This window comes from Helianthus annuus, chromosome 11 (genome assembly GCF_002127325.2).
Source record: "Helianthus annuus cultivar XRQ/B chromosome 11, HanXRQr2.0-SUNRISE, whole genome shotgun sequence".
Taxonomy (NCBI): domain Eukaryota; kingdom Viridiplantae; phylum Streptophyta; class Magnoliopsida; order Asterales; family Asteraceae; genus Helianthus; species Helianthus annuus.
Window position 1 is genome coordinate 16496379 of NC_035443.2, and position 5987 is coordinate 16502365.

Genomic DNA, 5987 nt, shown 5'->3' on the forward strand with positions numbered 1-5987 from the left:
AATCATGTAATATGGTTAAATATTAAAAATAATTTAAACTCATATTTGGGTTTACATTTGATAATTCTCCATAGTAACTCAAAGTTTGTTTCAAACATTTAAAAATTTATAGATTAAATTAGACAAGTAGATGTACATAATAATCATCTCACAAACTTGCAATCTTTTGCTTGTAGTAATCAATACTCAATTTGCTTCTAAAGTGCATATTCATCAATTTCTTTAGGAAGCTTTGTAATTATATTTACATTATGTAGTTAAACTCTAAAAACATTTTTATGACCCATAAGTTTATTTTTCCTTATTTTGTAATACAAATTATCTTATCATGTCTCAAGTATAATTAAAAAAAACTGTTAGGCTGTAGTAATTAATTGTTAAGCTATATATAATAATAATAACAATAATAATAATAATAATAATATAAATAATAATAATAATAATAATAATAATAATAATAATAATAATAATATATAAAGGAAATGTGGCGTACACAAACGTAATTTTACATCGTGTAACTCTTAAAGCTATATGTACAATTAAAAAAAGCTTGTTTTGTGGGTGTTTGGGTTAGCTTATTTTGGAGCAAGTTATAACTTATTGACTTATAAAAGTTAATAAGTTGTTTATATAGTGTTTGGTTTAACTTATTTAAGTTGTTTTTGTGTGTGAAAAAATTGTTTTTGAGAAGTTAGAAATTCTAACTTATAACTTATGACTTATATAAGTTAATAAGTTGTTTTTAAGAAGGAATCCCAAACACCCCCTTTGAGAGGGTAAAATTGTAAAGAGTTCAAGTTTTTAAGACACTAAAACGGTTTAATAGTAAATTACACCTACACTCGTACTCACCCACTCACAATTCTTTCCTTCTCTGCCCTCAAGAAACCTAATCGACACCCTCTGAATCAAACCCCCATCCCTTGATTATCTCAGACATTCAATTAGGAATTCCAAACATCTTCCTCTTTATTTTCTCTACAGATTCTACTTATTTTAATATCCATCGATTAAACGTACTTATTGTCACCCACTTTACATCTTTATCTAGACTAAACTGGACATTCCATCGCAGACCTGTTGCCCCGGCTGAAAATCCCCCCGCTGATTCGCTGGCGACCAGCGCTGCTGCTGCTTGAGTTTTCATCAAAGTTATATCTGTGATTGTATATAGATTTTTGTTAGGTTTATAGAATGTGTAGTATAATTTAACTAAAGTTTAAGGTGCATAAAGTTTCTAAGCATGTTTTAATAGGAAACATTACATGGCCGGCTATCCCCATGTGCAGCATGGGCTTGAGAACAAGGCCCAAATCATTAAGGGGCCCAAAAATTTTTGATTTTCTTTATGTATATATAGCCCAAATCTGTACAAGCCCAAAGTTTGTAAAAAACCCCCAATTTTATAACCGTACAAGGCCCCAAATCATTAAATCAATACTAGTATACCGACAGGGATTTCTGATCGAACTGCGAACAGACGATTACGAACAAAAGTACACAACGTCGTGGCAGGGATTCATCATCATCGCGATTCGCAGTTAATAATCATCATCATCATCCGCAGATTCGTAGTAGGAGCCAGGAGGTATTTGTTTGTTGATTTTTGTTTGTTATTATCTGTTACGAGTCGCAACCACGGTTCCGAGTACGGTTTCGAGTCGCATCCGTGACAGTAAAGGAACCTGTTTTATGTTTTAAGATGTCTTTCAAGTTTATAAAAAGATCCTTTAGGCAACAGGAATAAGTTTGGCCAAGAATTGGACCTGATTTGAGGTTATGCAATTGTTAATCATCTCTATGTTGCTAGTTGCGTCATAAAACAACGCCCGCTAGTTCATCGCTATCGCTACGTAGTTTATATGTAATTTGTTGCTATCGTCTGCTATTCGCTATTAACAACTATGCATACATACTGTCAACATTCCGAACCATGTTCTATTTCCATGCTAGTATTTTATATTCAAGTTTACGTTGGTTCCTTTTCAGAGCTATTGGCTATTGTAGCACTAGCTTCTTCTTTGGCTCTAAATTTTGTGATTATCCCCATCATGTAAGTTCTCTGTTCTTCCTCAATTTTGGTATATTTGCTTTAAACATTAATTGTTTTTCCAGTCTTTGATTCTTATCCTCAAAAGGAAAAGTAATCAAGAGCAGTCATCTGTTATATGAGACATGATTAATATGATGGTTTGTGTATGGAGCCAGTACATGAGATATGATAATAATAATAATAATAATAATAAAATAATAATAATAATAATAATAATAATAATAATAATAATAATAATAATAATTTATGTTTTTCTTAAAAAAAATCATACCTTTATGACTAAATTGTCTGTTTCTCTAAGTGTTGTTTATTAATTATACTTTAAATGTATTAGACTTCGTGTGAATTGTGATTGAATGGATGTTTTTCGTTAATATGTAGAAATTATGCCTCCCGTTTCTAAATATAAACAGCTATACGGCCATCGAATGGAGTTTATGTTATATGAAGATTTGCGAATAGGGCCCAATTTTTTTTATCTCGAACAAGGCCAAAACGTTTTTTGTGATTTTCGGAGCCGGCCCTGAAACATTAATTCCTCAAACAAATTCGACTTACGGGATGCTTGTCGCCCGTTTGGTTCGATTGAAGACCAGGTTTTGGAATGGAGTCCTACGAAGAGATCTGGAACATGCGATAGAGGAAGTCAATTGGCTCGGCTTGTTTGGTCAAGAAAATGTGTTTTGATATTTCATGCGTTTTCAATGACCGGAGCTCTGTGTAGCCACAATTTATGTAGTTGCTCTTGGCAGAAGAACAGGGGCGTACCCACCCTAAGCCAAGGGTAGGCGGGCGCACCCCATGAAAAAATATTTTTTAGTGTTATTTTTTGCCGGAAATTCTGATCGCACCCCTTGAAATTTTTCACTCGCACCCCTTGAAAATTTTCAGCCGCCCCACTTAGAAAAAAAATAATTATTAACCACTTATTTATTTAATTATTTTATCCAATCAAAGCCCAATATGCAATCAATTTTTATTAACACAAGCCCAAACCCAACCTAAAGAAATTTGAACTAAATAAAATAACCCAAACTCATCCACCCATTCCATTTCCAAATCACGCCCCCATAAAAACTCCCAGCGACTTGACGCCACTGCTCACGACCTGGTGACTTTTTTTACCGGAAAAACCAAAATTCCGGTTGGACCGACCCATATTACGTTAGAATTCCAATATAGAACTAGTATGGTTTATTTATTTATTTTGTTTTATGTGATGATTAGGAGAAAATATAGATGTGTAAGGGTTTAGTCTTTTTATATTTTTTATATTTTTTTTGTTGTTCTAGACTTGTAGTTAAATGATTTAGTTGTTTTATTTATAGCTTTGTTTGTTTAAATGATTAGTTACAAGTAATCAATATTTAATATTAGGGCTTGAATGTTTAAAAATATAATTGAAAGTTATGGGCTATGGTTGAACATGATTGTTTATTTTGTTTAAGTGTTTAGTGTTGTTTTATGAACTTATGGAGCAAATTATATGTGTTAAGAACAATGACTAAGAATGTAATGAACTTATAGCGTGTTTAGTATCTTTAGATGATATTTTGGATATATTTCAAAAAAAAAAAACTGTAGGGCCCAATTTTAAATAGATTTGTAATTTGTAATGACGTTTGACGTGTTTTTGATGATTTATAAATTTTAGTTTGATGTTCTTTTGTCTTACATGATCCGACCCGACCCGCTATGAACCGATATTTTTATACAGCTAGAAGCCTAAAATCTTTGAAAATATTTCGCACCCCCAGAAAAAAATTTCTGGGTCCGCCACTGCAGAAGAGGCGGATTGCTTCCAGAACTTTCTAGAAAAGGAATTAAAGTTGTTGAAGATAAAGATAAACTCAGTTTCAAAGCGGCCTCGAAAGCAGATCTTGTTATCGCAGGTTCAGTTGTTTGTGCATCATGGATTGGTAAGACCTCTTTTTCATATTGCCTTAAATCATGCAGTTTTAAGTATTATACAGAACAGTATCTTGACCATTCAATGGCGGGAACACGACAACGTGTTTGGTGGATCATGGAAAACCGACGGGAATATTTTGACCGATCTAAGCTCGTTCTGAATCGCGTTAAAACATTAGCATTTCTCTCTGAATCACAATCTAAGCAATGGCTAGATTGGTGTGAAGAAGAAAATATTAAATTTAAACACATGCCCTCTGTAGTTCCACTTTCGGTCAACGAGGAACTAGCTTTCGTAGCTGGAATTTCTTGTTCCCTAAGTACCCCTGCATTCACCACCGAAAAAATGCTCGAAAAGAAACTTTTGTTAAGAAAATCAGTCAATGGGGTTAAAATATAGTGATATGCTTGTTAGGGCATTAAGTAGTATAAACCCTACAAAGGGTCATCTGTTGCTTCTTGAATCGGTACACATGGCGACTAATAAAATGCCAGGTGGCACGGTTGATTACGTTGAAAGTTTAAAAAAAACAGTTGAGGGGAGTGAAGAAAAGAAGGTGAAAGATGTTAAGATTCTAATTGGTTCAGTTGGGTCAAAGGGTAATAAGGTTATTTATGTCAAATCACTTCTTGGTTTCGTATTCCGCAACAACACGGGTTGCTTCTCTTTATTCTACAGCAGGCGTTTGTGTTATAAATTCCCAGGTATATTATTATGCTTGCTTATAAGTTACTCTGTGTTTGTCACATCGTTAGTTTATTAATGACAAAAGATCAAATTTTACAATTGTGAATTGGTGGATTTGGATTCTGTTTTATTGTAAGACGATCAAATAAACAAAATTAGCTACCGAGTCAGGGTCAGTGTGTTGACAGTTCACCTAAATTCTATTTACAGATAATCATAATCAACACATTAGTTTTTTATAACTTTTTAAATGACCACACGGGATCGGAGAAACATTTGGAAGAGTAACAAGTGAAGCAATGGCATTTGGTATACCGGTATGATAAATTCTTAAGCTTAGTTATGTATAAATAACGAAAATTACCGTTATATCCTTTGTGTTTGTTGGTGAGGTGCTTGGAACAGAAGCAGGAGGTACAAAAGAGATTGTTGAACACAATGTAATTGGTCTTCTGCATCCCATTGGGCACCCAGGAACCCCTGTTCTTTCCAAACACCTTCGGTATTTACTTAAATACCCATCAGAACGACAACGTTTGGGACCAAAGGGAGAAAAAAAGTGAAGAAAATGTACTTGAAAAAGCACATGTATAAGGCCTTTCAAATAAAATATAACATGGATAAGAAAAAGCATAATATACACTTAGAATTACCAAACAAATGCTATATCCATAATTTGAACTTTCATCAAGGAAAAACTTTATTAATCATGTGAAATTAGCTCAAACAAATTATTTCGAATATATAACTCTGATGAACATGTTGAGGGATTCAATGTTGTGAATGTTGTTTAATTATTTAAACTAGAATTGATTTGCCGTGTTGCAGGGTCGGTTTATTAATGCGATTTGAGCGTACTAATTGTTTTATTTACAATTACCTTTGAAGAGAAAGTAATTAGCGATTACATTTCCTAAAAGTAGAAATAATATTTTCTTCAAATATGCAAGGCCCAAAGCGTGGAGTATTTTTAAAATGAATTCTTTTAAGTGATTCACAACCTAATATAAAACAAACGGAAATTGTCGAGCCCGCTGCAACGTACGGTTTCCCGCTAGTATTGATAAAGGTAAAAGTTTTTTAATAAAAAGATTAAAGTGTTAAATCATGTAATATGGTTAAATGTTAAAAATATTTAAACTCATACTTCAGTTTACATTTGATAATTCTCCATAGTAACTCAAAGTTTGTTTCAAACATTTAAAAATCCATAGATTCTGCAATTTTTTTTGGTAATTTAATTCAAAAGTATCATTATTCTTACTCTTATAAATATAATAGAATTTAACTATTTTTAGTAAGTTTTAACACAAAAGTATAATTATAAATTAAAAA

General features: G+C 32.6%; 1 pseudogene; it reads left to right on the plus strand.

The window, feature by feature from the left end:
* The first annotated feature begins 2175 nt into the window (after positions 1 to 2175).
* Positions 2176 to 5367, plus strand: LOC110887879 (annotated as a pseudogene).
* The last annotated feature ends 620 nt before the right edge of the window (positions 5368 to 5987 follow it).